The sequence below is a fragment of the Canis aureus genome, chromosome 10 (genome assembly GCF_053574225.1).
Source record: "Canis aureus isolate CA01 chromosome 10, VMU_Caureus_v.1.0, whole genome shotgun sequence".
NCBI lineage: Eukaryota > Metazoa > Chordata > Mammalia > Carnivora > Canidae > Canis > Canis aureus.
The window spans coordinates 75,336,488-75,348,653 of NC_135620.1; the positions used below are offsets into that span (position 1 = coordinate 75,336,488).

General features: G+C 50.1%; 1 long non-coding RNA gene across 1 annotated transcript; it reads left to right on the forward strand.

The window, feature by feature from the left end:
* Positions 1 to 6,697: 6,697 nt before the first annotated feature.
* On the forward strand, positions 6,698 to 11,760 carry LOC144321812 (uncharacterized). The gene is made up of 4 exons (XR_013387327.1): positions 6,698 to 6,827; positions 7,445 to 7,800; positions 8,402 to 8,577; positions 8,720 to 11,760. It is a non-coding gene; the product is annotated as an uncharacterized LOC144321812 (long non-coding RNA).
* Positions 11,761 to 12,166: the final 406 nt, after the last annotated feature.

Genomic DNA, 12,166 nt, shown 5'->3' on the forward strand with positions numbered 1-12,166 from the left:
CCCGGGTTCCTGGGACCGAGTCCCGCATCGAGCTCCCCTCAGGGAGCCTGCTTCTCCCTCTGCCTGTGTCTCTGCCTCTCTCTGTGTGTCTCTCATGAATAAATAAAATCTTTTAAAAATAAAATAAGATATGGGAAAGGAAAAAGTAGGAATGAATGCTGTGGTGTTGGACTGGAATTGGAAATATGAATGTAAATTTATGAGACAGGTACGTATATACATATACCTAGACATAGAGACGTGTGGGTGTACATACACACATACATGTTTTCTAGTACTGTCCATTGAAATAACCTGGAAGCAGGAGAAACCTGGAACCTGGAGAAATCTGGAAGGCACCATTGGATCCTCAGGACAACCCAACGACAGAGATGGAGCTCTGCCTACTTTGTCAAGTCCCAGCGATGACAACCATCAACTGAATGCTCTTGAGTAAATCCAGAGAGTTCTTCATCTCTCTGTGTCTCTGTTTTTTCTTCTCTAAAATGAAGATATTAATGGCATTTATCCTAGGAAGACGGTAGTGCAAGTTGATACTTTAATCCACACAAAACATTTAGGACCACACCTGGCACATAGTACACCCTCGATCACTATTGGCTGTTACAAATACTATGGATGAGGAAATTCAAGTCAGAGAAGTAGAAACATCACTCCAACCCATACCCACCAAACTGACTCTAAATCACACTCCTTTGTATCCCAGATAGCAATGAGTCCCCATGGCCCACCCCTTGGCAATTTTCAAATGCTAATTCGTTCACATTTCCCCTGAAAACAGCAAGTCTCCAGAGTGAATGGAAGTTAGATTTCATATAGGCTGCACATGGCAGGTGAAGAAAGGCCTTGACTCACCCAAAATGACAGCCATAATAAATATTGGAGAGACTTGAGCCACGTGTTCTGAGTCCAAAGCCCTGATTGCTTTTAAGGCCTGAAACTGACTCCAGGAATACTATCCCTATTGGTGTTCAATTCAAAAAAAATTAATTAATTGATTGATTGATTAATTAAAGCTGAGACAGTCCTTCTGAACTTGAAATTTGCCGTGAAAGCCCTGATGTGCAACCCTACCACTAACCCCAAGTACATTATGCCACTGGATGAGGATAAGCAAGAAAAACTCTGACAGTGAATCAGGGCGACATAGGAGCAAGGATTAGAGTCAAGGATGGACATTGGCTTGAAAACCTTCATGGTCAAGTCAAGGAAGGCATCAGGCAAGTAGGATAAAGTATCCTTTCACCTTTGTTTTTTCGTTTGTTTGTTTTGTTTCTAAGATTTTATTTATTTATTCATGAAAGACAGAGAGGGAGGGAGAGACACAGGCAGAGGGAGAAGCAGGCTCCATGCAGGGAGCCCCACGTGGGACTATATCCCGGGTCTCCAGGATCACGCCCTGGGCTGAAGGTGGTGCTAAACCGCTGAGCCACCTGGGCCGCCCATCCTTTCACCTTTTAATTGTCATTTGCCATCACATCACTTTCTCGTCTAGGGTGAACTATCTACAAGGGAAATCAGAGCTAAATGGTGGGCCATCTTCCAGGCCTGAATGGAAAGGTGTTCCTTTCTGGAATCTCAATGGCTCTCAGCTTCCCTTCAAGTGGACAGGCAGGGGTCATTGTCAACTCAACATTTTCTACCAAAGAATGAGTTGAATGGATGGCTTCATCAACACGGCAAAACAGGTCTGAAGCTCACAATCACAGCACGAGAAGATGGAAGCATCTGGTGCCTCATGGATCAAAAGAGCAACATGCCCCCACCCCCACCCCCACCTCAGCCCTGCCAAGACTATCTCTATAGATTTAATCTCTCTCTCTCCCTCGTGCTCCCTGGGAAAACTAAATCTCATCTGTCTGCAGTTAGCAGAAGCCGGGAGTAACTGGATTCAGTGCTGGAACAGAAGATATATGTGACGTTAACAGTTCATTGAGCTGTGAGATGAACAAGACGGGTGTTGAAAAGGAAACACGAGCTGAGAGTACATTTCCAGTGTTAATAAAGCTTCCCCTTTGTTGTTTCCAAACACTGACTCCAGGATGGGCGCCATCCGTTTCCTTCTAGAATTAGACAGGCCTGCAGATTTAAGGCATCGGAGTATCATCGTCTGGCCCTATTAATGGACAGCACAAGGTGCTGCGTCAGGAGCTCGCGCCCATCTTTAGCTCTGGCTGCAGTTATTTCGCTGGCTTGGCAAAGCGTGTGCCTCTTGTTCACCCAGTGTGCATATAGATAAAAGCCCATCAGGGGAAACCACTGAATTCCAGAGCTCAGACTTTTGGGGGAGCTTATCACCGCAATGCGATCAGCGGCGTAAAGGCGGAAGCGGCCCGTGTGCCAACAGCTGGTGATCAGTTAATTAAATTATGGGAGAGGCATGCATGACAAAGTTCTACACGGCCCTTAAAAAGCATGCTGTAGAAATATCTTTGTTGGCATGGAGAGATGTTCGCGATTTACGGCGAAGTATTAAACAAACAAACAAAAACAAGGTATATAACGGTACGTATAACGTGACCTCATTTGTATCTGTGTGTAATGAGAAAGGAAAGGAAAGAAGCTGGGGTGCTAGGAAGCTTGGACCCTGTGGAATTGAAAGTCATGGTCGTCTTGATGGTTTGGGATACATGAGGATATGCCTTGGTTGCAGGTGCCCAGGAGAGCTAAAGAGCTCTGCAGCTTTTGGGGGGCGTTCCAGTGGGGCAACGGTGGGAGGCGGAGAGATGAGGACCAGGAGAGGAAGGAAGAGGGTGGTGGGTTGAACGGGTTCTCCAGAAAGACCTGTTGGAATCTTAACCTCCAATGTGAATGTGACCTTATCGGGAAATAGGTTCTTTGTAGATACAATCAAGCTAAGATGACATCATAAGCATTTGGGACGGGCCCTAATCCATTAGGACAGTCTTTATAAAAGACACGTGAAGACAGAGATTGAGGTGATGCTGCCAGAAGCCCAGGGACACCTGGGGCTCCCAGAAGCCAAGTCTAGAGGCTTTGGAAGGATGGCAGCCCTGCCAACATTTTCATTTTGGACTTCTGGCCTCCAGAACTTTGAAAAAATAAATATCTATTGTTCTAAGTGACCCAGTTTATAGCACTTTTTTATGGTAGCCCCAGAAAACTAACATAGGGACCCAGCTAGATGGGACGAGGCTGGGGGTGGGGGCTACAAGGGATGAAGAAACTCCCCAGTGAGTGGTGCTATTGGTCAGGGTTCTCCAGAGAAGCAGGACCAATAGGATATCTAGAGATTGATTAAGAGGGGATTATTATAGGAATTGCCTCGGGTGGTTACGGAGGCAGAGAAGTCCCCTGATTTGTCACCTGCAAGCTGCAGAACCAGGAAGCCTGAGAACAAGGAGCATCTACATCCCAGGGCCACGGAAGACAGATGTCTCAGCTCAGGCAGAGAGAGTAGATTTGCCCTCCCCCTGCCCTCCGGTTCCGCTCAGGCCCCGCAGCCCGGATGATGCCCGTTCGCACGGTGAGCGGGCCCGTCTCCGCTCAGCTGACTGGCATCTTAAGGAAGGAGGTGCCTCAGTCTCCTTGATGGCCGTTGCTGCCTCTAGGACACGGACTCCTCCTCCAGCTCTGAGCAACCCTTGGCAAACGTGGAGGGGGACGGGATGGTTTGGGGAAGTGGAGAACTTTCCTGTCTGGGTGATCACGGTACAGAGCCACGCAGGGCACAGCCAGGGCCCTGGGTGACAGTAGCACGACCGCCCCCCGCCCACCCCACCCCCACCCGGGGAATTCTTGGGGGCCTTCGGGCTCCCACCATCCCTGAATGAAGGCGCTGTTTCATGCGTGAAAGAACTGAGTCTGCAAAGTTTAAATAACGTGCCCCGGGGTGCACAGCCAGCCAGATGGGTGGGCTTTGGAGCCCGAGCTGTCACCAGCCCATGAGCCAATCCAGCTGCCCATCCAGCTGCTCCAATGGCCCCGCTAAATAGGGAGCAGATGTTCTCCGACCCCTGTTCTATGGCGAGGCCACCTCCTGGGTCAGCCAGACGGCGGCCAGAGAAAACAAAGGACTTCATTTGTCCGCCCGCGAAGCCACACAGGGACCCCTTCCCCGGACCCCGCTGCCTCATCCAAACAGCTAATGGTCTAGAATCTGTCTCCCCTTCTCCCAGCTTTATATCAGATTTATTCAGAGAGGTCATTCCAGCCCCCCCCCCCCCCCCCCGGGAACAGACTCCGGAGATGCCGGAGTCTCCTGCCGCAGGAGCCGCTCTGGAGAGGCTCCTGGACCACTGCGCCCCTCGACTGGCGCTGTCACCCACTGAGATTAAGAACCATAATCGGTGCCTTCCCCTGCCTGTAGGACAGCACGGCCTGTCGGCAGCCACATGCCCATGGCTTGCTGTGCAGCACGGCAGAGGGTGGCTCACCGTTCCCGCCCCACCGGGAGGACGGGGAAGGAGGCCTCGGAGCCGGGCTCGGTGCAGGAGCCGCGGGAAGGGCACACGGGCCACATCTGATGTCCCCTGGAGCCCACCCTCCTTCCAAGATAACGTTGCATCCCTTACCACATCTGCGAAAGTGAGGGGGGAGCAGGATGTGAACCCAGGTCCATCCTGGCCCAGGGCCCGGACCCACCAGCCACCACCCACGTGTCCCAGGGAAGCCAGCATGTCCGGGCACTGCGGCTTGGTGGGGGTCCTCCGGGCTCAGTGTCCTTGTGTCCTGGGCCGGCCCCTGCCGCCTCGACCCCCCTGAGACGGCTGATCCCACGCGGCTCTCCAGCGGCAGCACCACTCCTGATTAGAAAACAGGAGAAAGGTAGGGAAACAGGGAGGGAATAAAGCAGTGATAAAGAGGGTGGGGATGGAAAAGGAAAGGCGGGTCCCTGTGCAGGGAGAGACGCCCGTGGGCCGTGGCTCCATGCCACCCGCGAGGCCCCAAGCCACTTCCCCGGGAGCCGCGGGGCTGGGGGCAGTTAGGTGGTGCCCGGCCTCGCCTCGGCCCCGCTGTCTGGGGTTTAGGGCCACTGGGGTGTGAAAGATTGAGCATCTTGTCCTCACAATTCAGGGAAGACTTCAGAAGCATCAAGAAAACCCCAGACAAAAGCCTCTGTCCTGCCGGCCCGTCCCCCGAGGCAGCGGCTTAGGCCCCGAGAGACCACCTGACCTGCCTGTTTGCATTCTTGACGCTTCCTCGCTGGCCACCTCGGCAGCGTCACGGACGCACTGAGATGACCAGGACGCAGAGTCTTTTCAGGATTAAACTTGTTTTAAAACAAAAAACAAATTCCTCTGTCCAAGGTCCTGAAACATTCCTCTGAGTAAGTGGTGTTGTCCGTCTCATTTCCGACTTTTGCCACGTGGGGAGACTTCCCGGCTTCCAGAGCTGGACACCGGGAACGTGAGCCATCTAGGGCAGGAGGTCACCAGGGTCCTTAAGTGCCGGGCTGGGGCGGTGGGAGGTGGACGTGAGTCAGGGACCACCCCCATCAGCCCTGTCCCGGCCTCCTCACGGGTCTCCCCGGCGCCCCTGAGGCCACCCCATCCACTCTGCACATGGTAATGAGTGCGATGGTTAATTTTTAGAATGAATTGCACTATAAGCCCCCCACCCCGTGAAACACTCCCATGGCATCTAATTTTTTCCCCTTTTATTTCCAATGATGTGTCATATGATTCATGGGCTCGTGGAACCAAGGGACCACGGCTTCATGCACAGGGTCACTCTAGGCCCTGGACCACCAGGTAGTCCTGGTTTGCACCTGTTATCCCCATGTAATAATTAACCGCACCCCCTCCCCCTTTCAAATGTCCCCATTTGGGTGGTAAAGTACAGGGTCCCCCAGACGACGCGGCACCAAGGGAAGCTGCCTTCAGGACCCCCAAGCTCCTAACCAGTGCACGGTCGGGGCGCCCTATCGGGGGACCACTGATCCTTCAGTCTTTGCACGTTTCCTCGGATCTACCTATTGAAACAAATGGTCCCACATCAAAGGTCCTTTCTCACTCCTTGGCAGGACTTCCTCAATTCTCCCACAGGAGCCGTGAGATGGAAGGCAGAGTAGCCACCAGTCTTGCAGGTGGCTTCTGCACAGGGCTTCCAAACCCTTCCCCTGAACCGTGTGACCCGAAAGCCAGGGGGCCCTAAAGTCATCCCCCAAACGCCCCGTGGGTGCCATCTATAGCACCCTACAAGAGGTTCTTCTGAATCCTGGGTTTTAAAACGAAATACACGGGGCAGCCCGGGTGGCCCAGCGGTTTGGCACCGCCTTCGGCCCAGGGCGTGACCCCAGGGTCCCGGGATCGAGTCCCACGTCAGACTCCCTGCATGGAGACTGCTTCTCCCTCTGCCTGTGTCTCTGCCTCTCTCTGTGTGTGTCTCTGTGTCTCATGAATAAATAAAAAAAAATCTTAAAAAAAATACATGGAATTTTCCATCTATGCACGTTTGTGTTAACCTGGAAACTGTTTAACTTAGTCGCCGAAGTATAAAGTCAAACCACTTGTAAGACGCTCTGGGTTTCTTCTGGGGCTTGGGTGCCCCTGGCACGTTTCTCAGGAACGCAGTCCCAGAGGCGTTTGCTCTCATTAGCTCGGGGCTGCCTGCTGAGAGTCAAGAGGTCCGTTTCACCCCGGCATCCGCACAGCAAGCCATCTGAGCGGAAGGGCACCGGCGCTGATTACACATCTCCAGCGTCAGACGTCATCTCCTCAAACCACAGCCCACTGTGAGCATTACAGTCTCCCCACGACAGAGGCAGAAACCGGGAGTCAGAGAGGCGAAGTACTCCGGTGAGGCCTCGCGGAAGCAGGGAACACAGAGGAGATGTAACATCTACGCCCCGGATCCCAAGACAGGTGCTCTCGCACGCAGGCCCCCGCCACGGCGAGCTTTCCCTTCCCTGTCTTCCCTGCAGTTTGCCGAGATGCTCTCGGTAGATGTGTCTCCCGTCTCGGGTGTCTCATCATCGTCACTGTCACTTTGAGTTTCTCTCTTTAGATCGACTTCCCAGGGCTCTCGTGAGAGATTTGGGGAAAAAAAAAAAAAAACTTTAAAGCGTCCGTCCGTGTCTATTTGTAGCTCTAAAGCTGGTTTGTATTTAGGGGAGATTATTTTGTGAGATTAAAAAAAAAAAGTTGCTGAAAATGTGGAAAACTACTATAGATAAAATGCATTTATTCTGAGATATGATCTGTTGGATTCTCTACTACCAACGTGGGGAGAAAACAGGTGGTACTCCAGAAAAATACTCGCAGATGGAAAATGTATAAATGGTAATCCACCAAAACAACTGCAACCGTGACTTCTAAAATATGACGCTAGTTTCTTTTTTGGGTCGATGCTTACATTGGAAACTTTGGAACTCCCTAGATAAGGAACGTTTGGCTAATCAGATGCTAAGTCCTGGGGGAAAGGCATGGATGGGGAAAAGAGGGTTCTTTAATCACTGTGAAATTTTACTCTATGTCTTCAGTGATTCGGGCCTGGATCCCACGGAAGGAGAGACACCGTGCAGCAGGCGACATCCGAGCTCAACCAAACCAATTCTACGCAGAGCACATTCCTCTTTGTAGGCTCCTCATTTTATTGTCACGAAAGCCTCAGAGGCTCAGAGACACTGAGTCATCCCATTCCCAAAGCTACATGGAACTTTTGTATTTTCACTCAACCTTTGTTGGTGGTAATCAAAGTATGAGACAGCCTGCCTCCGCCCGGATTGGAACAAAAGCAGTAATACTAGGATAAGGATTGTTTTGCCCACCGGGCAAACTCCTACTCAGACTTCAAGGCCCTATTCAAATATCCTTCCCACTAGATACCACTCCCCAGGTACAGCACTCAGTGCTTCTATCGCTCTTCATATACTCTTTTTTCTGGAGCTCCTATCTTGCCATGATGCATCACTTTTATTGGTGACTTGGATTTATGCATAAAATTATGAGGCCTTTACTCAGCATCCAGAGTGCCTCAAGGATGGAGGGTTTGCCAAGATTGCTTTCCCACGGCGAGATCCTCTCCACTATTGTAGTCCACATTGTTATGTGGCTCCCGGGTACCCCTGTGGGGTCAAGGGACTTGTTCCCCTAGCAGCCTCTGGGGGTGTGGACTCCTGGGAGCTCACAAAGCATCCTTCCCCAGGAACTGCCCTTAGCCAAAGGGCGCTGCATGACCCAAGGTGATGCTACCTCCACAGGGACAGCCCGCACCCAGTGGGACTACAAGGACCTGACCCCTTCCCTTGATTAAAAGCAACTCCAAAGGGCTCTCTCAGCCCCACAGCTGCCAATAGAATAAATGCACTGCAGTTCCAGCCTTCCGCCGGCCCAGTCCTGCTTCTCTCTCTCTCTCTCTCTCTCTGTGTGTGTGTGTCTGTGTCATTCCCAAGAGCTTAACTGAACCAATCCTTCCCATCTGCCAATCTCCTTCTCAGAGTCTGTCTCCAGGAAGCCTAACCTGACAGCTACACCCTCAACGGGATCCACTCCCAAAGGACGTGGGCATCTTCTACAGTGGACGTGAGGTGGTTTCTGGACATTTTTGCTTGAGAACTTGCTGCCTCTATGAGAACAGAGAAGAGCGGGATTTTCTTTTAGGAGTTGTTTTCAGGTTGTCAATTACATTAAACATTTCCTTTCTAAAACCTTTTCATTATTTTTTCTTCTTTAAAATATGCCTAAAATGTGTTTAGGAATTAGAATTTTTTGGTTTGCTTGTTTTTTTTAAGATTTTTTTATTTTTTATTTTTTAGGGAGAGAAAAAGAGAGCATGAGTGAGGCAGAGGGAGAGGATCTTCAAGCAGACTCCCAGCTGAGAATGGAGACCAATGCTGGGCTCAATCTCATGACTGTGAGATCATGACCTGACCCGAAACCAAGAGTTGGCAAATGGAACTCTAATAAAAAATATACAAAAAAAGAAAGAAAGAAAGAAAGAAAGAAAGAAAGAAAGAAAGAAAGAAACCAAGAGTTGGATGCTTCACTGGTGCTTGCTGTTTGCTTGCTTTGAGGTTTCACACAAGTACCACCCAAAACAACAAACAACAATAAACCTACCCAATTCCTTTTAAAAATGTATAGAGTTTTGGGTGTCATAGCATCTTACACGTGTTGCAATATCTGTCACCAGAAAAGCAAAGGATGTAATACGTGATTTAGGAAGGTTGCAGGATACAAGATTCGTATACAAAAGTCAGCTTTTTTCCTCTATGCCAGAAATGAACAAGTTGAACTTGAAGTAAAAAATACAATAGGATTTACATTAACAGCCCCAAAACTAAATACTTCAGTATAAATCTAACACAATATATGTAAGATCTAGATGAAAAAAACTACAAGTCTCTGATAAACGAAATCAAATAAGGACTAAATAAATGGAGGGATGTCCCATGTTCATGGATAGGAAGTCCCTCAATATTATTAGGATGTCAATTCTTCCCAACTTGTTCCGTAGATTCCGTGCAGTGCCAGTCCACAACCCAGTGAGTTATTTTGTGCGTCAACAAACTGACTCTAAGGTCTATATGGAAAAAAAAAGTCTATATGGAGAAGTAATAGATGCAGAACAGCAAGCTGCATCATCAGAGAAGAACAAAGCTGTAGACTGACTTTCCAACTGCAGACAGAACTGTAAAGCCACAGTAATCAAGGCAGTGTGGTGTTGCTGAATGAATAGGCAAGTCATGGAACAGAACAGAGAGCCCAGAAATAGGTCCACATAAATACAGTCAACTGATCTTTGACAAAGTACTGGAGGCAATACAAGGAAGCAAAGACAGTCTCTTCCACAAATGCTGCTGGAACAACTGGACATTCACAGGCAAAGACGGAAAAAAAAAAAAGGACCTAAACACAGATCTTATGTTTTTCACAAAAATGAACACAAATGGATCACATGTCTAAATATAAAACACAAAACTATGAAACTTCTAGAAGGATAATATAGGAGACTATCTAGATGACCTCTGGGTATGACAATGACTTTTTTAGATACAATCCCAAAGATATGATCCATGAACAAACCAGTTGATAAGCTGGCATTTATTAGCACTGAAACTTCTGCTCCGCAAAAGATGATGTCAAGAGAATGAGAAGACAAGTCACAGACGGCTGATCTGAATTCGTGGCCCACAAAATCTGAAAACCATAAGAAAATGGCTATTTTCACACCACTAACTTTGCAGGTGGTTTGTTAGCAGCAGTAGAAACGGGGACAAAGGGGCGCGTGGGTGGCTCGGATGGCTGAACAACGCCGTTGGCTCAGGTCATGATCTCCAGCCCCACATCGGGCTCCCAGCTCAGCGGGGAGTCTGCTTCTCCCCCTCCTTCTGCCTCTCCCCCTGCTTGTGCTCCCTCTCTCTCTCTTTATTTCTTTCTCAAATGAAAAAGAAAAAGAAAGAAAGAAAGAAAGAAAGAAAGAAAGAAAGAAAGAAGAAAAGAAAGAAATGGGACAGCAAGTAATGACCATGTCTGCTACCAATTCCCTGACCTGCAGCAGCCGTCGCTGATCCATCGTGCCCTCCTGGTCACGGGCCCTGGAGAGAGCCTCAGAATCCTTCTCACCAGAGCACAACCAAGCAACCACCGTCCGCAGATCACAGCTAACACTCAAACTACAACCTCTTCATAGATTTAAACATATTGATAAGCTTAGAGAGTCCTGTCTGACTTTTTGCCCAGGTATTCGAGAAGCCCCAGTGCTTAGCTCTCCTGCTCCTGCCGGAGCCATCTGAGGGGACGCCGGAGCTCCCCTTCCTTCGGACTCAGGCCTTGTTCACCGTCCGCCCTTCACCTCCACTGCCCTTGTTTGCCTGGCTCCTCTCTGAGCCGCCCTCAGCACTACTCCACCGCCCCGTTGCACCTTTATCCCTACCTGTTATCACCTACTTGCCCCCCGGTCTCATCTCTAACATCACTTCCCCAAGGACACCTACCCCAACATTGGATTAGGTCCAACAGTGATTCCTCCTCCCGTCACCCTGAACTTCCACGGCACTCGTCACAATGGTAATTAAATAATCATTTGAATCATGAGCTGTTTGATACCTGTATCTTCCGCTAAACCACAAGGCTCCACGACCAGGGCGGCATGGGTTTTGACCTCTGCCACACAGGAAGGTGCGGTGTAGACACCTGCTGAGCGGGGGATGGCAGCAAGCGGGGGTCTGAAGCCTTTAACCAGAAGGGCTCGTGATCTTCCTTCTCCGTCTCCCCAGGACCATGCGTCCAAGCGTCTCCTTTCCCCCGACATCTGCAACCACCTGCTCACCTGCAGGTCACTGCACAGCCTCGTGACTAACCGGCCTTTTAGGCCAACAAGTTCGCCCCCCACCCCTGCCAGAGAACTCTGCTCAGCACCGTGGGTGTTTCTTGCAGCGCCAGAACTGCCAGTTGCGCTGGACGGGGATGAACACAGATAAACATTTGCACAATGACAGCTCCAGCCAATTAATATTCCCTCAATTAGGAAATGTTTCAGAATAATAATAAGTTATCCAAAATTAAGGTCCAGCTGGGAGCCAAATGTCTCCCTTGCTGCCTTTTTTGAGGAACTGGTCATTGGGTTGGCACTGTAAATAAGTAAGTGGTGGGGCCACCGGAGCCTGGGACCTCAGAAGGCCACGGGGAGGGTGTGGCGCAGGGACCTAATTAATGTCACAAGTCTGGCTCGTGGTGGGCTAATAGAAATCAAGCAGCCAGACTTATGACTCCGGGGGCGTCGGGGGCTTCTGACTTCATGCAATGACTGCAATATGGGAGGTGATCAATAAATATTTGCAGTAATAATAAATTACTTAATTGTGCTAAAAGCTTCTGACCTGGTCTCTTAGCCTTTAGTCATGTCCTCACCAATCACTCTCCAGACTGTAGCTCCCACGATCACTCCAGCCCACCACGTGGACTGCCTCATTCCCCCGCCTACCCTCTCACATGGCTCCCTATTGCCTTTGGGATGCAGTGAAGGGCCCCGGGGCTACACCCGGCGAGGCCAGGCACCGCTGCTGGGGCTCCCCTTCCGCCCCCAGCCTCCTCTCTCACCCTCCTCCCTCTTCCTGGGCTCCGACCACAATAGCTTGTGGTCCTCCAGGACTGCGTCCCCCTGACCTACAGCTGCCTCCTCCTTCTCTCTGCCCGACTCCTGCTCATCTGTTAAAACTGAGCTCAGATATCGATCTGCCAAGAAACCTTCTTCAAAACAG